General features: G+C 44.2%; 1 protein-coding gene across 1 annotated transcript in view; it reads left to right on the forward strand.

The window, feature by feature from the left end:
• Nucleotides 1-24,110, forward strand: part of LOC109909417 (protocadherin-16) — a 176,074-nt gene that overhangs the window by 1,473 nt on the left and 150,491 nt on the right. The window lies entirely within an intron of this gene.

Here is a 24,110-nt window from a genome sequence, read left to right on the forward strand (position 1 = left end):
TTAAGACATTCTAAAGGCAGTCAGAGTCATACAACCACACAACCACACAACAATAATATGATTATAACAAAAACACATCAAACCTTTAAAGCGATTATTTGTGGTTTTCTGAAATGATTGAGAAATAATATTATGTTTTAGATTAGAATTCAAATCTGTGGTAGGCTACCCGTCATGGTCTAAATTTAGAGCACATTTCCATTGGCAACGTCACCATGCAGTCAAAGACAAACAACACCACACCAATCTCAACCAATTAGCTTAATAATACTCTGTCCACCAGTCGAATAATTCACTAGGATGTATCTCCACTGTACTTGGTGTGCTTCCCAAATGGCACCCTATTCCCTATATAGTGCACTTTATAGGGTTCTGGTCAAACGTAGGCTAGTGCACTATGTCGGGAATAGGGTGCCATTGGGTATTTTTTCTTCCCCCTTTCTCTACAAAACATTCCTCTCAAATTGGTTTATCCATTGAATTCTATTGTTGGCTGGGGTGTAATGCTGTGCCATTGTGTCACAATTCACTGTTGGTCCTGTAGATTACTACATACTGACAGTCAGAAGGTTGTAGTAGGTCATATTCATTACAGTGTCAACAGGGCTCTGTTCATTAGGGTTTGATGTGAATCACTGTGTTCCTTGCAATCCTTTCACTAATGTCTAATTCATTCATTTCAACTCAATTGGGTTCCATATCCCTAAACAGGTTGTTTGCACTCGAAATGGCACCCTATTCCTTATATAGTGCATTACTTTTGACCAGAGCCCATAGGTCTCCTCTCATAGGCTTATAGCCAATATTCTCTGACCATAGGTCTCTGGTCAAAAGTAATGCACTAGACATAGGGAATAGGGTGCACCCCTGGACTCTGCCACTATCTGTTAGTATGCTGGTTGCCATGGTGCTCCAAAGTCATCCTCCTTCTGTGTTGTCTTGGAGCACTGTCTGGCAGACCAGTACGCTGACGTTCCTCCCTTCTTTTCTCGCTCTCTCCTCTCTTCTTCCCCCTCTTTCCACCCATTCATCAGTTCAAATATAATGTTGGTGTTTTCCCTACTGGATGCCAGTGTTGTGTCAGAGAACCCTGCAGCATGTTGTCAGTTATGAGGGGAGGGTCAAGGCACATTCCTGGTCCTCATCGATAATAATTTAATAATAGTTGAGGTAACAATGACAGTCATTAGCTCCCAATGGAGTGGAATGCCAAGTATGTCTCATATCAGTGAAGCTCAAAGCAATAGATAGATAGATAGAGCTCATTGTATAATTTGGTGTTCTCTTATAGAAAGATAGTGCATACCAAAATACTATGCTAGCTCACTGAGCTAAAGCCTATAGGCTGTATCTTTGGGAGGCCTGAGTGCTAGGTGCATCGTCTGAGTGCTTTGATGATTGGCCCATTCATTTCCTGAATATGAGTTCGCAAGCAGCCATTGGTTAAATCTGATGCGTTCCAATCACAGGAGACTAAAGCCAAGGAAAAAGTTGTGCTAAAGCCATTCACTGTAGAGTGGCTGGACTGAGGAGAAAAACTGTATATAGTTTACAAAGAAAACAGTGAAGGAAATTATGCAGAATTGTTGGATGAAACCGCAGCCTGAGACCTCGGCTGTGGCTTTCATGACAATCCAAGGATTATGTCATCAGTCAAGTCCCAGAAGCTCCATGATGAAGTAATTATTTGACTTTATTTGCAGTGTGCCTCTGTGCCTGGGGTGATGATGAGGATAAAGGGTTTATAACATACTGTATGGAGGGGAATGAACACAACAGCACAGTAGAGCCAAGACTTTCTGATTGATTTCCTGGTTGTTGTTTTTTTACAGCCGTAACAAAAGTATATATTAACATCGTATGGAAGCTAACTATAGTAATAACAGAAGTATACAGCTACATTGTACTTTGAAAGTGTACAGGTCAGCCTTTGATGGTCACATCTACTTGGCAGTCTCTAGTCTTAGTCTGACACAGCAAAGCCAATCATTTATGGATTTCCTGGTTATTTTTGACAGGATTGTTGTAACAACACAGCCAGAACATTTTCCTCTAAAGCTGACCAGGCATGCCCTAGAGTTTGTCCCAAAAGGCACATAGGGCACTGGTCAAAATTAGTGCACTAAATAGGGAATACGGTGCCATTTGGGACATAGACCTAGTTTGGGCTCCTGGTATGGTTTGTCATAGTTTTACTGGCCCCTGGTGTATCAGAGTATGTTTCCCCCAAGACAGAGAGTCGTGAAGCATCTGCTCAGTGGAGCCTTCGTGCCTCTGGACTGGTACAGTACACACACAAACACACGCACGCTAGTGGTTTAAGGAAACTCTAGCTACCTACAGTACCTACAGCTAGGTGTTTATAGGCCCCTCATCGTCAGTGTTTCAGACACTCAGACTGAGGTTTTAGATTAGGCAATGATTCCACAAGTCATGATCTGCTTAACATGTGTCTGTTATAATAGTATGACTTCAAACATCTGTTAGTAGAAACTGTGAATGGTTAGTGACGAGTTCATCTTTTAAACATCTACCTCGCCCTCAACGTCAGCAAAACAAAATAGTTGATTGTTGACTTGAGGAAGCAGTGATGGAACATGCCTCGATCCACATCAAAGGAACTGCAGTAGAGAGAGTCACAAGTTTTAACTTCCTCTGCTTCCACATCACTGAAGACTTGACATGGACCACAACACCACCACTCTTGTCAAGAGGGCGCAACAGAGGCTCTACTTCCTAAGGCGTCTGAGGAAATTCGGAATGCCGTCCCCGGGTCCTCTCCAAATACTAACGTTGCACCATCGAGAGCGTCCTGACCAGTTGCATCACGTCCTGGTATGGGAATGGCTCTTTCCACGTGTGTCCGTCCAGCGGGTGGTGAAGATGGCCCAGTACATAACTTGAACTGTGCTCCCACCCATCCAGGACATCTACTTGAAAGGGTGCCTGAGGAAGGCCCGCAACATCATCAAGGACCCCACACACCCCAGCCATGAGCTGTTATCTCCCTTACCGTTGGGCAGATGGTATCGGAGCATGAAGTCTGATACCAACAGGCTCATTGACAGTTTCTATCTTCAAGCCATCAGACTGCTGAACACTTGAACTGGACTGACCAACTGCTCTGATCCTCCACACCTTAGTACACATGCACTCACTCACTCACACACACACACACACACACACACACACACACACACACACACACACACACACACACACACACACACACACACACACACACACACACACACACACATATATTCATAAATTGTTCCTTCCTGTACCATACTTATGCTAAGATATGTATTCTTTTCTACTGAGCCATTTACTTTATGTTCATATTGTTATCTTTTATTATTTCTTATTGTTGTTGCTTTGCTGATAAGGAACCTGCAAGTAAGCATTTAGTTGTTTCTTCTGCTGAAGTCGATGCCTCTCCTTATACAGGCGGTGCTTGGCAGTCAACGTCACCGGTCTTCTAGCCATCATTGATCCATGTTTAATTTTCCATTGGTTTTGTCTTGTCTTCCTACAAACCTGGTTCCAATCCCATTCATTATTATGTTGTATATTTAAACCTCTGTTTCCCCTCATGTCCGTGTCAGAGAATGTTTGTTGTTATGTTCGTGTTTTATGGATTGGTGTGCGACGGGTTCTTGTACCCACATTTATTTTATTATGTACTTTGGTTTTGGAGTTTTTGTTTCACGTTATTAAACTACTCCATTATACTAAGTTTGATTCTCCCGCGCCTGACTTCCCTGCCACCTACACACACGACATGACAGAATATCTGACCCTAAATATGAAGTCAGCAGGAGAAAATACCCTGGACATGGAGGTGGAGGAACGCATCCAGGAGCATACGGAGAAGCTTTACCATCTGGGCGTCGCCAAGGATCGCATTGTCCAGAATATGGACCACTGGGAGAGACAGGGAGTTCTTCCAGTGCCTCCACCAGCACAACCGTGGTCTATCCTGGGCGCTCCTTTACCACCTGAACCCAGTGGGATCCGTCTACCCATGCAACAGGGGTACGATGGAAGTGCTGCCAACTGCCAGGGTTTCCTCCTCCAATTAAACCTTTATCTGGCCACTATCCAACCAGCTCCATCGGACCGTGAGAAGGGTTTCGCCCTCGTCTCGTGCCTCACCGGGAAAGCACTGGAGTGGGCCAGCGCCATGTGTGAAGGGGAGGATGCGGCGTTGGACAATTTTGAGGAGTTCACCCTCTGTTTCCGGGCAGTCTTCGACCACCCACCCGAGGACAGAGCGGCGGGTGAGCATCTCTATCATCTGAGGCAGGAGACGAGGAGCGCCCTGGAGTTTAGGACCGCGGCTGCCGGCGCGGGATGGAACAACAGGGCCCTGATCGACCAATACCGCTGCAGTCTGTGCGAGGACGTCCATCAGGAGCTGGCCTGCAGAGACACCACCCTCAGCTCTGACCAGCTGGTGGATCTGTCCGTCTGGCTGAACAACCTGCTGGCTACTTGCGGACGTCCAGATCGGGGTCTGGTGGTTCCATCCTCCCGCACCCCCTCTCTGATGCCCATGGAGCTGGGAGGGGCGGTGCGCATGGAGACCGGAGGGGGTTCCCGCTCGTGCACCATCTGTGGCTGCAGAGGGCACACTGCTGGTCGGTGCCGGGTTGGTGCCTCTGGGAATCGAGGCAGCAGGCAGGATGCTCTTGCGTCACCCCAGGTGAGCTGGCACCATTCTCACCCAGAGCCCTCTGTCGCACATACAGTGCCTTGCGAAAGTATTCGGCCCCCTTGAACTTTGCGACCTTTTGCCACATTTCAGGCTTCAAACATAAAGATATAAAACTGTATTTTTTTGTGAAGAATCAACAACAAGTGGGACACAATCATGAAGTGGAACAACATTTATTGGATATTTCAAACTTTTTTAACAAATCAAAAACTGAAAAATTGGTCGTGCAAAATTATTCAGCCCCTTTACTTTCAGTGCAGAAAACTCTCTCCAGAAGTTCAGTGAGGATCTCTGAATGATCCAATGTTGACCTAAATGACAAATGATGATAAATACAATCCACCTGTGTGTAATCAAGCCTCCGTATAAATGCACCTGCACTGTGATAGTCTCAGAGGTCCGTTAAAAGCGCAGAGAGCATCATGAAGAACAAGGAACACACCAGGCAGGTCCGAGATACTGTTGTGAAGAAGTTTTAAGCCGGATTTGGATACAAAAAGATTTCCCAAGCTTTAAACATCCCAAGGAGCACTGTGCAAGCGATAATATTGAAATGGAAGGAGTATCAGACCACTGCAAATCTACCAAGACCTGGCCGTCCCTCTAAACTTTCAGCTCATACAAGGAGAAGACTGATCAGAGATGCAGCCAAGAGGCCCATGATCACTCTGGATGAACTGCAGAGATCTACAGCTGAGGTGGGAGACTCTGTCCATAGGACAACAATCAGTCGTATATTGCACAAATCTGGCCTTTATGGAAGAGTGGCATGAAGATAGCCATTTCTTAAAGATATCCATAAAAAGTGTTGTTTAAAGTTTGCCACAAGCCACCTGGGAGACACACCAAACATGTGGAAGAAGGTGCTCTGGTCAGATGAAACCAAAATTGAACTTTTTGGCAACAATGCAAAACGTTATGTTTTACGTAAAAGCAACACAGCTCATCACCCTGAACACACCATCCCCACTGTCAAACATGGTGGTGGCAGCATCATGGTTTGGGCCTGCTTTTCTTCAGCAGGGACAGGGAAGATGGTTAAAATTGATGGGAAGATGGATGGAGCCAAATACAGGACCATTCTGGAAGAAAACCTGATGGAGTCTGCAAAAGACCTGAGACTGGGACGGAGATTTGTCTTCCAACAGGACAATGATCCACAACATAAAGCAAAATCTACAATGGAATGGTTCAAAAATAAACATATCCAGGTGTTAGAATGGCCAAGTCAAAGTCCAGACCTGAATCCAATCGAGAATCTGTGTAAAGAACTGAAAACTGCTGTTCACAAATGCTCTCCATTCAACCTCACTGAGCTTGAGCTGTTTTGCAAGGAGGAATGGGAAAAAATGTCAGTCTCTCGATGTGCAAAACTGCTAGAGACATACCCCAAGCGACTTACAGCTGTAATCGCAGCAAAAGGTGGCGCTACAAAGTATTAACTTAAGGGGGCTGAATAATTTTGCACGCCCAATTTTTGAGTTTTTGATTTGTTAAAAAAGTTTGAAATATCCAATAAATGTCGTTCCACTTCATGATTGTGTCCCACTTGTTGTTGATTCTTCACAAAAAAATACAGTTTTATATCTTTATGTTTGAAGCCTGAAATGTGGCAAAAAGGTCGCAAAGTTCAAGGGGGCCGAATACTTTCGCAAGGCACTGTATATTTGTGTCTGTCACTTTTTCTGAATTTTCCCCTCGTTCCCATCATAAGGCGCTAGTAGATTCAGGCGCAGCTGGGAATTTCATTGATAAAGTGTTAGCTCATAGTTTAGGGACCCCTATTGTTTCCGTGGATGTGCCTTTCCCCGTTCACGCCTTAGATAGTCGAACATTAGGGTCAGGGCTTATCAGGGAGGCCACCACACCTTTGAGTATGGTGATGCAGGGGGGTCACACAGAAAAGATTAGTCTTTTCCTTATTGACTCTCCTGCGTATCCCGTGGTGCTAGGCCTACCCTGTTAGCTTATCATAACCCCACTGATTCTTGGCCACAGAGGGCTCTCACGGGGTGGTTGCAAGAGTGCTCAGGTAGGTGTTTAGGAAAGTCCAGACCAGGTCTCTACCGTGCGCATCCCCCCAGAATATGCAGATTTGGCAGTCGCCTTCTGTAAAGAGAAGGCACCTCAATTACCACCCCATTGACGGGGAGATGCTGCACTTCCCAGGAGTCACATGTATCCCCTGTCGCAAGCGGAGACGGTGGCTATGGAGACATATGTCTTCGAATCCCTGCTTCAGGGGTACTTTCGGTCCTCCACTTCATCAATCTCCTCGAGTTTCTTTTTTGGGAAGAAGAAGGATGGAGGTCTGCGCCAGTGCATTGACTATAGAGATCTCAATAAAATCATGGTGAGGTACAGTTACCCGCTACCTCTCATCGCCATGGCGATTGAGTCAATGCACAGGGCGCGCATCTTCTCTAAACTGCATCTCAGGAGTGCGTACAACCTGGTGCGTATCTGGGAGGGTGATGAGTGGAAGAATGCATTTAGTACCACCTCAGGGCATTATGAGTACATTGTCATGACGTACGGTCTTCCAATCCTTTGTAGATTAGATTTTCAGGGTCCTACACGGGCAGGGTGTAGTGGTGTATATCGATGACATTCTGATATACTCCGCTATACGCGCCGAGCATGTGTCCCTGGTGCGCAAAGTGCTTGGTCGCCTGTTGGAGCATGACCTGTACGTCAAGGCTGAGAAATACCTGTTCTTCCAACAGTCCGTCTCCTTCCTAGGGCATCGCATTTCCACGTCAGGAGTGGAGATGGAGAGTGACCACATTTCAGCCGTGCGTAATTGGCTGATTCCCACTATGGTGAAGGAGGTGCAGCGATTCTCAGGGTTTGCCAACTACTACCGGAGGTTCATCCGGGGTTTTGGTCAGGTAGCTGCTCCCATTACCTCACTGCTGAAGGGAGGCCCGTTGCGCTTGCAGTGGTCAGCTGGGGCGGACGGGGCTTTTAGGCACCTGAGGGCTCTTTTTCCCTCGGCTCCTGTGTTGGCCCATCCGGATCCCTCTTTGGCGTTCATGGTGAAGGTGGACACGTCCGAGGCTGGGATAGGAGCTGTGCTCTCTCAGCGCTCGGGTACGCCACCGAAACTCCGCCCCTGTGCCTTCTTCTCTAAGAAGCTCAGCCCGGCGGAGGGAAACTATGATGTGGGGAACCGGGAGCTGTTGGCTGTTGTTAAGGCTTTGAAGGTGTGGAGACATTGGCTTGAGGGGGCTAAACACCCCTTTCTCATCTGGACTGACCACCGCAATCTGGAGTATATCCGGGCAGCGAGGAGAATTAATCCTCGCCAGGCAAGGTGGGCCATGTTTTTCACCCGTTTTGTGTTTACACTCTCTTACAGACCAGGCTCCCAGAATGTTAAGGCAGACGCACTGTCCCGGTTTTATGACACAGAGGAGCGGTCCATGGATCCCACTCCCATACTCCCGGCCTCTTGTTTGGTGGCGCCGGTAGTGTGGGAGCTGGACGCGGACATTGAGCGGGCGTTACGCACAGAGCCCGTTCCCCCTCAGTGTCCAGCTGGGCGTCTGTATGTTCCGTCTGCTGTCCGCGATCGGCTGATCTATTGGGCCCACACATCACACTCCAACTGGTCATCCTGGGATCGGTCGGACGGTGCACTGTCTTAGTGGAAGGTACTGGTGGCCCACTTTAGCTAAGGACGTGAGGGTTTATGTTTCCTCCTGCTCAGTGTGCGCCCAGTACAAGGCTCCTAGACACCTGACCAGAGGTGAGTTACAACCCTTATCCGTTCCACAACGGCCATGATCGCACCTGTCTGTGGATTTTATAACCGATCTTCCACCTTCAGTTCTGCTGAAGTCGATGTCTCTCCTTGTACGGGCGGTGCTCGCCGGTCGACGTCACCGGTCTTCTAGCCATCATTGATCCATGTTTCATTTCCATTGGTTTTGTCTTGTCTTCCTACAAACCTGGTTCCAAACCCATTCATTATTATGTTGTATATTTAAACCTCTGTTTCCCCTCATGTCCGTGTCAGAGATTGTTTGTTGTTATGTTTGTGTTTTATGGATTGGTGTGCGACGGGTTCTAATACCCACATTTATTTATTATGTACTTTGGTTTTGGAGTTTTTGTTTCACGTTATTAAACTACTCCATTATACTAAGTTTGATTCTCCCGCACCTGACTTCCCTGCCACCTACACACACGACATGACAGACGGTTTATTGTATACCATGCGTATCCCGCACATACATATTTAATCTGAAACTGAGATGCTAGAAATTGAATAACAGACCTATCTAAGATGGCACAACAGATAACTTCAGAACTGCACAGTTTATATTTGATCAAGAGATGAGTTCATCTTGTTATTGTGTTAACTAGGGATAATAACAGACCTTTATGTTGACACAACAGATAACTGTTGTAATAGCTAGTTGCCGTTGAAGTGATAGATAGGCAGTCAATTTATATAACGTTTAAAGCAGGCTTGTTGTGGAAATGCTGGAATGGAATATGAATACATGGAATTGTTGGTCATGCTACTAATGGTACAGTAGGGATGACATGTGAGTCATTCATCTGAAAACAAAACCATAGAAGTTGACCTCCTCTCTCAGCTGTTACTGTATGTGGTCAGGAGCCAGCCTCCAGCTCCTCTTTCTCATCACTGTGCCCATGTGTTTCAAATGATGCAACAGCTCCAACACTCCCACGCCTATAGCAATATCAAATCAGACAGGATCATGTTCAAAGGCCTGCTGGGAGAAGTGCATGTTTTTCCTGTTCGCTCGCACAAAGTCTTACACAAACACCCAGACCATCAAATACCGTAGGCAGGTCCGTCTGATTCTGTCTCCGTTCATGTGGGAAAGAGATGATCTTGCTTTTCTTGGACGTATGTGTGTGTGTGTGTGTGAGTGAGTGCGTGTGATGGCCTCACCATGAAAGGAGAAGCCCTGTGTTTTTCCAATGCTCTGTGTGTTTGTTATGGCCAGGGGAGGGAGTGCATGGATAGCCAGGGAACACACGGCACGCACGTCAGAGCTCTATGATGGGGATGGCTTTCCCTGGCACTTTGACCTGCCCCTGTGGAAGCACTTTATCTGCCGCCCAAATGGAACCCTATTCGCTTCATACTATTGCACTTTTAACCAAGGCCCATAGGGCTTTATAGTGCACTACTTTTAACCAAGGCCCATAGGGCTTTATAGTGCACTACTTTTAACCAAGACCCATAGGGCTTTATAGTGCTCTACTTTTGATCAAGGCCCATAGGGCTTTATAGTGCACTACTTTTAACCAAGACCCATAGGGCTTTATAGTGTACTACTTTTGACCAAGGCCCATAGGTGCCATTTGGAACTAGGGTTGCACATCTTGGGGAATATTCAGAGGTGGAAACATTCCTGTGGAATTAACGGGAATATATGGGAATTAATGGGAATATATGGGAATTAACAGAAATATATGCAAATTAATATTAATACTATTTAAATGTAGATGTTTTTTGCATTGGATTTATTCACCATATCATATGGAGACAGAAACATAAACCTTTTACCTTATCACAAGTAGACATAATTGCAAAGGATTAAATCCTTCCAATAGAAATAATAATACAAAATTGTTATGAATTTTAATTAAATGAGTTGACTCTTCACATGGGATGATTTCACTGAACAACAAAAGAAAGGGAATATTGAATTATCCCCAATGATCCATCGCATCTCCCAAAATGTTTCGAACATACATCTGTAAAATTATAGTCTAGAAACTAAAGCTTTGATTGTCTTCCTCTCAGGCTTCCATGTCTTCTCCCTGGACCTCCTCAATGTCCACCTCTTGAACGTCAGACTCTGAGGCCTCATCTTCACTGTCACTTTCCAACCTAGTTGAGGATGGTTCGTTGTCAGGCTCAAAAAGCCTCAAATTTCCCCGCATGGCCACCAATTTTTCAACCCTTGTATTGGTCAGCCTATTGCATGCTTTGGTGTGTGTGTTCCCAAACAAGGACCAGTTGCGCTCTGAGGCGGCTGATGTCGTGATTTGGAGGATGATGGAGGCAACAGGGGAAGTCCCTTCCACCAGGTGGCTGATGAGATATGTTGGCACGACTGCCATATTGCATCTCTATCCCAAAGCCCTTGCTTGGAAGTGTACTTCGCCAGACTGCCAAGAACCTTGCCCTCATCCAGGCCAAGGTGGCGAGACATGGTGGTGATGGCACCATAGGCCTTGTTGATCTCTGCACCAGACAGGATGCTCTTGCCAGCAGACTTGGGGTCCATCATGCACGCTACGGCGTGTATGGCCTTCAGACAGAAGTCTTCACGCTTTTTGATGTATTTCAGAACTGCAGTTTCCTCTGCATGGAGCAACAGTGAAGTGGGCAGGGCAGTACGGATTTCTTCTCTTACATCTGCAAGCCGAGTCTGAACATCAGACAGGATAGTATTGTCTCCCTCAAACCTTGCAATGGCTACTGCTATAGGTTTCAGGAGTTTCAGGCTGCTTATCACTCTCTCCCAAAATACATAATCCAGGAGGATCCTCTTGATGGGGCTGTCCATATTGGCAGACTGTGATATTGCCATTTCTTGGAGAGACTCCTTCCCCTCCAGGAGACTGTCAAACATGATGACAACACCACCTCAATGGGTGTCGCTGGGCAGCTTCAATGTGGTGCACTTATTCTTCTCACTTTGCTTGGTGAGGTAGATTGCTGCTCTAACTTGATGACCCTTCACATACCTAACTATTTCCTTGGCTCTCTTGTAGAGTGTATCCATTATTTCAAGTGCCATAATGTCCCTGAGGAGCAGATTAAATGCATGAGCAGCACAGCCAATGGGTGTGATGTGAGGGTAGGACTCCTCCACTTTAGACCAAGCAGCCTTCATGTTCACAGCATTGTCTATCACCAGTGCAAATACCTTCTGTGGTCCAAGGTCATTGATGCATGCCTTCAGCTCATCTGCAATGTAGAGACTGGTGTGTCTGTTGTCCCTTGTGTCTGTGCTCTTGTAGAATACTGGTTGAGGGCTGGAGATGATGTAGTTAATTATGTTTTAAAATTAAACTGTATGGAAACAGGTGAACTAACACTCCTCAGTTAGTAGGCTCAAGCAAGTTAAAACCCACATAGTAGCAAAAACTAACCATCAGAAATTGATAACAAGTTAGAAACGATTTAAACACACTTTGCTATAGGCTACTATTTACGAGTTAACTAAAAATAATGTATGTCATATAAAATATATTCACCCAACCCAGTATTGTTATCAAAACTTACCAGAAAGCATGTAGTCCTTGGCTCAGACAGTATAGTAGTGTGGACTCAATAGCATCTCATTAGTGTGCAAGATCTTGAGAATCAGCTGTACATGTGATGGAAGAATGCGCTGTGCATGCAGAGGGTTGCAATTCCATTGAATTATGGATAGTTTAACCAAAATATGCCACAAGACCTAGAATTGCCTTATGTGTATCCCACAAAAAAGGTTCACTGTTATAAGATCACTTTTTTATGAATTTAAGCAAAATTCCCCAAATTCACTTCCCATGGAAAATTTCTGGACAATTTCCGGAAATTTCCAGAAAGTTTCCGATCCTTTGCAACCCTATTTGTAACACATCCCTGACTCTCTGGTCCCCATTACCACCGTACACAGACATATGGCACCTCCGAATGTGGCTCCAGACAGCTCTGTTTCAGTCGGGCCTCTAAATACAGTATTCAGAGTGTTTGTGTAGTTTTACTTCATGCTTGTCATGTTAATATCCAGACAGTCCGGATTAACAATTCACTCTGTGGTTTCGTTTGTGGATAGACTCTGGCGCCCCAACGTGCCCTGTGCTCCCCTCCCTAGTGCCCCAGCGTCCCAACCCCCTCCCAGCCAAACACTCGGCTCTTCAAGGCTCAGAAGTTTCATTGGAATTAGCTGGAATCCTGACATGGAATTTGAAGCTCATTTTGAGGATTTGTGATCATACAGTCCAGGCTGATGACTAGCTGTGATTAGTCTGTGTCTGCATCCCAAATGGCACCCTATTGCATTTGGTGCACTACTTTGACCAGAGCCCTATGGGCCTTGTAGGGAATAGAGTGCCATTTGGAACACAGCCTATGTGTCGGAACTACTCTGACCGTAGACTTTCTGATAAAGCAGCGTTCGGAAACAGATCTGTACATAGTTGGAACAAAGTGTTTTGAAGAGATACAGGGATAATCGGGGGAATATCGTTGGATTTGTGCTTTCTCTAGCTTTACTTTTGTTTAACAGTATATCTCCTATCAAACATCTTAAAATGCGTTTAGAGTTTTTCCAAGATTAAATAAAGTAAAATAAGATGAAGATTTACAAGATTAAATAAAGTTCTTATATGAGTCTCATTGATCATCTTATTCCCAAGCACTGATTTACTTCTGCTCAATATTTGACTATCTTCTTCTCTTCTATGAATTATTCACAAAACTATTATATTATATTTACAGAGATATGCCTGTGATTGCAGCATTGAGAGGCTTGATGAGTAATAATAGCATATTTTTCCACTTGGAAGAATTGGACATCTCCCAAGATGTTGGCTGTTCACATGTACTTACACTGACACCCCAACACACACACACACCCACACGCACACACGCATGCACGCACGTACACACACACACACACACACACACACACACACACACACACACACACACACACACACACACACACACACACACACACACACACACACACACACACACACACACACACACACACACACACACACACACACACATAGTCTTGTACAACTAACCTTATGGGGACACACAATTCAATCCAATTGAACATCCTATTTTCCCTAACACCTAACCCTAACTCGTACTCTTACCCTAACCTTAACTCTAACCTTAACCCAAAAACCTAACCTTAACCCTAACCCTACTGAAAAGATTTGGCATGGATCCTCAGATCCTCAAAAGGTTTTACAGCTGCACCATTGAGAGCATCTTGACGGGTTGCATGACTGCCTTGTATGGCAACTGCTCGGCCTCCGACCGCAAGGCACTACAGAGCATAGTGCGAGTACATCACCGGGGCCAAGCTTCCTGCCATCCAGGACCTCTATATCAGGTGGTGTCAGAGGAAGGCCCTAAAAATTGTCAAAGACTCCAGCCACACCCTAGTCATAGACTGTTCTCTCTGCTACCGCATGGCTGCTGCTACTCTCTGTTATGCTATGCATAGCCACTTTAATAACTCTACCTACATGTACATAATTACCTCAATGACCTCGAGACCGGTGCCCCTGCACATTGACACGTTGACTCTGTACCGGTACCCCCTGTATATAGCCCCGCTATTGTTATTTACTGCTGCTCTTTAATTATTTGTTGTTCTTATCTCCTACTTTTTTAAGGTATTTTCTTAGAACTGGATTGTTGGTTAAGGGCTTGTAAGTTAGCATTTCACTGTAGTAATCGATGTGACAAATAACATTTGATTTGATTTGATTTGATTGAACCCTAACCCTAAAACTAACCTTAGCTCCTAACCCTAACCCTTAACGTAATTCTAACCTTAACACTAACTCTAACCTTAACCCTAAATGCCCTAGAAATAGCATTTGACCTTGTGGCGACTAACAAAATATTTCCTGGAATATAGAAAAGATGGAACATCGACTCGGTACTGGTCCTCCCTGTATTATTATTTTTACTTGTTATTTTTATTTGTTATACACTGTGTATTTATTCCTCGTGTCACTATTTAAAAACTTGATTTGAAATAGCACCCTGTTCCCTATTTAGTGCACTACTTTTGACTAGGGCACACAAGGTTCCCCATAGGGCTCTGGTCAGAAGTCGTGCACTTTATAGGGAATGAGATGAAACAAGCTGGTAGTGGATCGGCCATCTGGGATTGTTTCATCTGTGGGCAGCGCTGCCTATAATGTTCACTATGTTTGACAGTGGCCTTTATTTCAGATTGTTTAGCTCTAAACTTGGGAAATGTCAGAACTCTGGCACCCTTCTGTGACGTGGTGGCTCAGGCTAATAGAGGAAGGCAGCAGCGTTTGTTTAGACAGATTATGTGTTTCAGACTGAGTCCCAAATGTCACCCTATTCCCTATTTAGTGCACTACTTTTGACCAGGGCCTGTCAGAAGTAGTGCTATATGTAGAGAATGGGGTGCTATTTGGGATGCAACCAGGATGTGACCCCCCTCTCACTGAACGACCGCGACACAGTAAAGATTCATTTTGCAATAACTTTTGGCGATGTGAAATCAATTGGTGCCAACAGGTTAATAACACTTAAAGGTTATTTAAAAAACCTGCTTTGATTTGAACAATGAGGCATGTTTTCCATTCACAGTGCCGCCCGGAGCAGATATTGCGGCAGTTTACAAAGTAGCCGTGTCCATATTTTCTTTAGCCTTGAACTAGGCCATTTTCTATAATTAGGGGCCACATGTGCTATGTGTGTGTGTGTGTGTGTGTGAGTGTGTGTGTGTGTGTGTGTGTGCATGTGGTCTGTAAGTGTCGCTTTTCTGTGAGGTTAGACAGCAACAGTTGAGACAAAGTCAAAGGATCAGCTGCAAAAAGAGGTGGTCATTATTTAACAGGTAATGTTGAAGACTGAATCAAGATCAAAAAGAGGTGGTCATTATTTAACAGGTAATGTTGAAGACTGAATCAAGATCAAAAACAGGTGGTCATTATTTAACAGGTAATGTTGAAGACCGAATCAAGATCAAAAACAGGTGGTCATTATTTAACAGGTAATGTTGAAGACTGAATCAAGATCAAAAACAGGTGGTCATTATTTAACAGGTAATGTTGAAGACTGAATCAAGATGCAAAATACGTAGTTCATGAAAAATTATGAAAAATAATACAATAAACTTAATTGTCCAAAATAGTCATATTATCATAACTTGAGGACAAAGGCTAAAGTGCCTCAACCACAGGGCAAATGCCAATGAACTCACATATCTGAGCATAACGTGGCAGAGCTATAGTAACAGCATGTTACCTAGCAGTGGTGTACCGCAGTTTCTCGGGTCCCCCTGCAATGACGCAGCATTGGGGGAAACAGCTAATGTCCTACAATTCTGCACGACATTATGTCGTGCAAATGTGTAATTTTATAACTAATCTCATGTTGTTATGCACATTTTTGCCATGAGGCTGAGAGAAAATGTTGCTGTTTTAAAGCAAATCTCCTGCAATTCTACACATATTGCCATGGCGCAGAGAGAAACATATGCAGTTTTAAAGCTAATCTCATGCTATTCTAGAGAGAAATCCAGATTGTATTTAGGCAGGAAAATAAAACTAAGGCATGTGATATATCAGAAATTGTGTAATAGAATCATTGTAAACCTAAAATATTGTCTAATTAGGCAAGTCAGTTAAGAACAAAATCTTAATTACAAGGATGGCCAAGGAACAGTGGGTTGCCTGCCTTGTTCAGGGGCAGTAGAACAGATTTGTACCTTGTCAGCGTGGGGATTCAATCTAGCAACTTTTCGGTTACTGGCCCAGCGCTCTAACCACTAACCCCATATAATCATAGATACAGTTTATACTGTTCTGTATAAATAGCCTTTAAGATATATGTAAACAGACCATAAATGTATAAATGTTTGTTTTCTTGGAAAGATGAAAGTGCTCCAGGGGGTCGCCCCAATTTGTTTTTTTTTATTGGGGGGGCTGTGTGGTGTGGTAGCTAGTTATATCTAAAAAGCAGAGGGCTCACCTTTATAAAAAAAGAGGACTCATCTTTATATCTGTGCCATTATCGGCAGCGCCATTGAGGCAACAACCAATAGGAATCCCCACCCAGTTGACTACTTTGACTACTTTAAAATGACAGAAGCATGGTTGAAGCCCTCAATGACGCTGACCATGCTAAACTTTGACCATGCTTCCCTAAATGAGGAGACAGAATCCTAAAAGGACCTGCCCTAACTTGGCATTTAAATCCATGCATCACCTAAACAGAAAAATTCTCAATAACAGCGATTAACACACTTGAAAGGCAATAGTATGAAACTCGTTTTACATAATAATGGACAGCAATTAGAAAGTTACTAGAAACAATGACATACTATGCATAAACACTAGCGTTTACAATAAACTATGAAAACACACCGAAACCGGAGAAACCAACTAACGAGAGTGCTGCAACCTTTATCAGGGCTCAACCTAAAGCTGTGAACATACCGGCGCGCATGAACCTTTTAGGGTCCTGTGTCTGTATTTGGGTCTCACCTAGTCTCATGATACTTGCTGTTGGGACAGCTTTATGTAGGCCCGAACGGTTCATGGAAACTGTTTGTCACCGTGAAATTAATGTATTGTTGTGTAGTGGCTTACTGGCATGCATCCCACTTTTAAACGTTTTTGTCCCACCAAGATTTACATGCTAAAATCGCCACTGCGCTCATCATTCCCTTAGGCCATAGTTTGTACAACTCAGTTGTAATAAATCCAAAGGGAATAGGCAAGAGAATGGTCATGGACAGGCAAAAAGGTCAAAACCAGATCAGAGTCCAGGAGGTACAGAGTGGCAGACAGGTTCAAGGTCAGGGCAGACAGAATGGTCAGGCAGGCGGGTACAGAGTCCAGAACAGGCAAGGGTCAAAACCGGGAGGACTAGAAAAAGGAGAAAAGGGCAAAACAGGAAAACCCACTGGTAGGCTTGGACATACAAGATGAACTGGCACAGAGAGACAGGAAACACAGGGATAAATACACTGGGGAAAACAAGCGACACGTGGAGGGGGTGGAGACATTAACAAGGACAGGTGAAACAGACCAGGGTGTGACACAGTCCCAACACCTTACCACTGCTACACCTGGCTAGCAGCGAAACAGTTCATTCAGCCTAATTTACTCCTTTAAAAAAACATAGCTAATATGACTGACTTGCTTAAACAAATGTGGTTTCTACTGACAATTGAGATGTACAAACTATGGCATAAGCGAACGATGAGTGAATAAGAGGCAATTAGTAATTTCCATTAAGACATTAAATGAGCGAGTTAGGATGTACATAGTCAGTATAACTATTTGTTCAGCACTTTTGAAATGTACAGTGACAGAATTCAGGACATGGGCCGTTCTTACAGTGTTCTCCCTGCACACCAAGTCAGAACCGTAGGATAAATAATGGGGGCATATAAGCAGACAATGAAAGATCTTACAATATTCGATGATTACATTTCTCTAAAACAGGTTATAAGCTATATGTGCACCACCAAGTTAGAACAGTAGGTGAAATTAAAAGGAAATATACCACATTATTAGGGTGAGGCACATGGGCTACTAACAGCTTGCTACACAACGTACACTTAGTATGACTTTATTAGCTACAGTATACATATCTCCCTGGCATATTACATCATTTATGCAGCAGCATACATTACATTTTTGGACTCACCTTGTTGTGCTGTGCTCACTTGAACAGGAAGGTGACGCGGCGGTCCTTCGTGGGCAAATTTTGTCATCAAACTTTGTCATCAAAGTCGGGTATTCTCTGGATTTATGATGCTTTCAATGCAGCTGGGGACTCGAAAAATAACAAGGTCGAAACATGATGACGTCAGTGATCTTCAGGTCGTAGTTCTAGAAAGAGTCCCAAGTTCCGGATTTACAATTCCGAGTTGGATGAACGTTCAAAATGTATTTTCCCAGTTGGAGCTAGTTTTTTTCCCAGATTTCCCAGTTGTCTTGAACCCACTGACGTCAGATTTCGCAGTTCTGAGTTAACAGTTGTTTTGAGTGTGGCACAAATCATGCTTCATTGACAGCATGGCCAATGTTGATTGTTTATCATTTTAAGCTTGGACAAGAGACCCTTAATCCCAGACAAGGGACCACACAGACACTCCACTGAATAGCAGGCTAGTGATTGCTTTGCAATGCTTCCATACCACTCATTGTTGAATTTGCGATGTCCAACTGGTTGTGTAATGTTTATGTCCAATGGCTGATGAGCACGTTTTATCTATATTTTCTCTTCATTATTTACCTTTCACTTGACAAGGATTTAAAGGGATTTGCCAGTATATTGTCGACTTGACATTCTTGATAATGACTGTTAGCTTTGACTGCTAGACTTTGAAAGTATGATGTTGACATGATCAGTACAATAAAAAACATGAGCTGGCACACACCCAGAGAAAATGATTTTAAGTAGAGGTGCTGACTAAATGCGAAAACTATAAGTTATAAAAATTATGAGAGTCGCACACTCTATATATAAACTCCCAGTAATTTTTTGGGTAAATCACCAGTGTTTCGGCGTCACTGTCCCTTCATCACTTTCTTCATCACTGTGCCTTCATCACTGTGCCTTCATCACTGTGTCTTCATCACTTTATTTTCATCACTGTGCTTTCATCCCTGTGTCTTCATCACTGTGTCTTCATCACTGTGCCTTCATCACTGTGTCTTCATCACTGTGCCTTCATCACTGTGCCTTCATCACTGTGTTTTCATCCCTGTGTCTTCGCACACACACTAATGCTATTAGACATGATATGAGTATTGAGTCAATGTTTTGTTAAATTGGTGTGTTTGAATTGACGTACTTTATAATGTATTTGTCTTAGGCTGTGTCCCAAATGGAAACAAATGGTACCTTATTTCCTACATAGTGCACTACTACTGACCAGGGCCTGTGCACTATATAGGGAATAGGGTGCTACTTGGGACACAACCTTAGTGATAAAGATGAAAGGGGGACACTTTTAATTCTGTCTCTGTGCGCTTTGCTTGCCAACCTCTGTATTAGACCATCAACATCTTTATTACTGTACTCTGAAGTCCTGTGTTGCCAGACAGACTTCTCGTTTCCCAAGGCTCAGGCCTGTATTTGTTCTCTTCCCTAAGGCTCCCAGCTGGCACTTAACTGGCCTGTATTCAGGATTCCCCTTTGGCATGTTCCAAAGCCCCTGGCAGCAGCACAGCTACGTCGTTCCCCTTATGCTTTCTCCCTCTGCTCTCCAGACTACAGGGAGGGAGAAACATCTTTGATCAGCTAGGTAGCTCTCTGTTTGTCCAGCAGCTAATAGAACCCAAACCCCCCAATCCCTGCCAGTCAGCCAGTCAGCCAGTCAGCCAGTCAGCCAGTGGGGGAAACCATACATGTTATATGTAATAGAGCATTTAGTACAAGAATAAGGAACTTTGTTTGAGCTATAAAGCCATAGTACTATGCTGAGTTAGTGTGTCGTTTGTGACTTTATGTTGGGCTTAATCTGGCATCATACAGAGCTATAGTAGAGCTGTAGGACCCAGGCTGGTGGCTGGGCCTGCTAGATCTATTAGGCTGCAGCAGAGTGGTCCTCCAGCTGCAACACACACACACACACACACACACACACACACACACACACACACACACACACACACACACACACACACACACACACACACACACACACACACACACACACACACACACACACACACACACACACACACACACACACACACGACCAGACCAAGACCAGTGCCTGCATTATTTCTGCTGTGGCATTCGAACAAAGATTCCTGCCTCCTTGAAAAGTCATCCTTTGTTCCTTTGAAAAAACACCTAGAAGTCCTGCCTCAGCATGGCTATAAAGTAAATCATTATTGCTCGAAAGTACTTCCATGTTGGCAGCGCAATGGAAACCTCTGTGGACTTAAATTGTACCTAATATATGGAGCTACCACAGACTCTGCCATTAGTGGATAATTAGTAGTGAAAGCTTTTAAAATCCTGGCCAACTACAGTATAAACCATTGAGATTAGGTCTCTGGTCAAACGTAGTGCACTATGTAGGGAATAGGGTGCCATTTGGAATGGATCATAGGCACCAGATACAGTGAACGGATCCTTGTTGTAAACTGCTTCACTGTCTTAGAAGGCACTCAACTAGATTAATTTACAAGCCATGCATAGATAAAGACATGTAAAGAAAAGGGTTCAGCATGTCAAATTCAATATTTTAACCACAGAAAGAGTGAAATTCACAGCAGGTTACAACATAACTCTGCTGTCTACACATAAAAGTTGTCACTTAAGAATGCCCTGACTGTCGGTTTTCACCACAGAACTAGAATGAGTTCTGTTTTTATTTCACTCCAATTCCATGGTCTTCCACAGTTTGTACTGTGTTATTGAATGACGACTCACAATCATGACTGACTGAAATTAGCCTTGGAATCCCATCTGGTGGAGGCAGGCTTCCAGCACTCATGATTAGAGCCAAGCCAGGAGAGGAGAGAGAAGAGAGGAGAAGAGAGAGGAGAGAGGGGAGAGGAGAGAGGAGAGAGGAGATGAGAGGAGATGAGAGGAGGAGAGAGGAGAAGAGAGAGGAGAGAGGAGAGAGGAGAGAGGAGAGAGGAGAGAGGAGAGAGGAGATGAGAGGAGATGAGAGGAGGAGAGAGGAGAAGAGAGAGGAGAGAGGGGAGAGGAGAGAGGAGAGAAAAGAGAGGAGAGAAAAGAGAGGAGAGAGGAGATGAGAGGAGGAGAGAGGAGAAGGGAGAGGAGAGAGGAGAGAGGAGAGAGGAGAGGAGATGAGAGGAGATGAGAGGAGAAGAGAGCGGAGAGAGGGGAGATGTGAGAGGAGAGAGGAGATGAGAGGAGGAAAGAGGAGATGAGAGGAGATGAGAGGAGAAGAGAGAGGGGAGAGGGGAGAGGAGAGAAAAGAGAGGAGAGAGGAGATGAGAGGAGAGAGGAGAGAGGTGAGAGGAGATGAGAGGAGGAGAGGGCAGACGGCAAGGAGCCCTACTGCTCTCCTCCTTCGCTATCTGCTCCTCCTGTTCTCATCTCTCCTCTGTCCTCCTTTGCTCTCCGCTCCTCCTGTACTCCTCTCTTCCGCTCTGCTCTGTACCCTCGCTCACTATGCTGCACACACACACACACACACACACCACCCTGTGGCCGGCGACACACACATAGGCTACTCACACGTACATGTGTGCAAAGACACGCATACACACATGCATGAATCCCACACACATGCACACACAATACAAGCATGCACAAATCCACATTCTAAAATACATGCTCACATACTCCTAGTCACACACAGACACACACATGTAGTCCTGTACAGTCTGAAGCGAGGATATTTCCCTGAATGGTGCAGTACTGCCACTAGGGGGAGTCTGGTAGGCCTCTAGTAAAAAACAGAATTCCTCAACATGCAATAAAACTTCTGTTTTCATGGTCAGAGTTTTCTAGGAGAATATTAAAGTAGATTTTTTTTCACAGGACAAAATAAATGAGTTATGAATAGGATTGAGTTCAACAGAACCACTGACAACTGGAAATAAAAAAACGGGTCTCCTCTTGTTATGAGAGACAGACAATAATTACTTGTTTGCCAGAGACACATTTAGTGGTTTTGGACTATTCAGCAGACGGTGACAGTCAGCTCATTCAGACATCCCACAATGCTTCATAGGGTCTCACAACAAATTACAAGTCATCAACAGTTGGGAGATACTCTGCCAAAACTGGGTTATCTATAATGCGAAACAGTTTTGTCATCCCAATTAGCACCCTATTCTGTATATGGGCCCATAGGGCTCTGGTCAAAAAATAGTGCACTAGGTAGGGAATAGGGTGCCATTTGGGACACCGAGTGTGTAATTGCTCCATTTCATAGTATCTCTTCTTCAGTGTTTTAGAAATCATCGTTTTGTGTGGCAATCCATATCATCCTCATTCTCACTGTTACACTTTGTGGTTGTTCAAATGTAGTGCTCTCTTGGCTGTTATGTCTTAAATAATCGGAGAACTACAGAGAGAGTCAGGACATATTGTTAAGGATGTCCCCCTGAACAGTTCACTGTACTATCAAAAGGTATTTCTGGCCCTTAGACAGAGCTCTGTTATGTATACATTAGAATGTATCTGACGATTTTCCACAATTTCTAACTTCCACTTTTCCACCTTTAATGTCAAGAAATGCTCAGCTCAGAAACAGAGATTTGGCCCCTTTTAGAGTGTTATTTGTTTTTATTCCATACAGAGCCACCATGGAGTCTTGTAAAAGGTTAGACCCATCACAGAGACTAAGGCAAAAGCAGAAATGTGCTCTCAATATCCACCAAATTTATGGACTCAGAATCACTTGTGAGTAATGAAATATAGGTTACAGGAGCCAAGAAGACACTTTCACTTCTGACATAATTACCTGATTTGCCAAAGGTGTAATTTATGAAAGGCAGCTGACCGACATTTCAGAAGTTTTATGAACCATTTTAAGGGCATATATCACAGGGAAATGGCAGGAGTTTCATGAACCATTTTAAGGGCATATATCACAGGGAAATGGCAGGAGTTTTACGAACCATTTTAAGGGCATATATCACAGGGAAATGGCAGGAGTTTTATGAACCATTTTAAGGGCATATATCACAGGGAAATGGCAGGAGTTTTACGAACCATTTTAAGGGCATATATCACAGGGAAATGGCAAGAGTTTTACGAACCATTTTAAGGGCATATATCACAGGGAAATGGCAGGAGTTTTACAAACCATTTTAAGGGCATATATCACAGGGAAATGGCAGGAGTTTTACAAACCATTTTAAGGGCATATATCACAGGGAAATGGCAGGAGTTTTACAAACCATTTTAAGGGCATATATCACAGGGAAATGGCAGGAGTTTTACAAACCATTTTAAGGGCATATATCACAGGGAAATGGCAGGAGTTTTATGCCTCTCAAAACAAGTGGATAAAGTAGAGTGTTTTTCTCTCTGATGCTATAACACAGCTTTACTTTTCTGGGCTCTGGTTTACTCTCCACACAGGAAGGACATTCCTCAAGTTAGCATCCCAATAGAAATATGGTCTCAGGGAGACCTCAATACTGTAAAGAGCTTTTCAAACACGGTCCCTCTATAAGAGCTCACACTCAGTCTGTCTGTGAGTAGTCGTCAGCAGTCTCGTAAATCTCCCTTCCTCTTGACCTGGCAAACACATACCCTGGTCCTAGATGTGCTTTAGAAAACTGTCTAAATACATATACACACGCAGGCACCCACACACACCACACACACACACACACAAGCACGCACGCACGCACACACACACGCATACACACACACACACACACACACGCATACACACACACACACACACACGCATACACACACACACACACACACACACAAGCACACACACACACACACACACACACACACACACACACACACACACACACACACACACACACGCATACACACACACACACACACACACACAAGCACACACACACACACACACACACACACACACACACACACACACACACACACACACACACACACACACACACACACACACACAGTAGCGCTAGAGGGTACGGTTACAGACCAGAGAGCTTGGCT

This window comes from Oncorhynchus kisutch, linkage group LG18 (assembly GCF_002021735.2).
Source record: "Oncorhynchus kisutch isolate 150728-3 linkage group LG18, Okis_V2, whole genome shotgun sequence".
Lineage (NCBI taxonomy): Eukaryota > Metazoa > Chordata > Actinopteri > Salmoniformes > Salmonidae > Oncorhynchus > Oncorhynchus kisutch.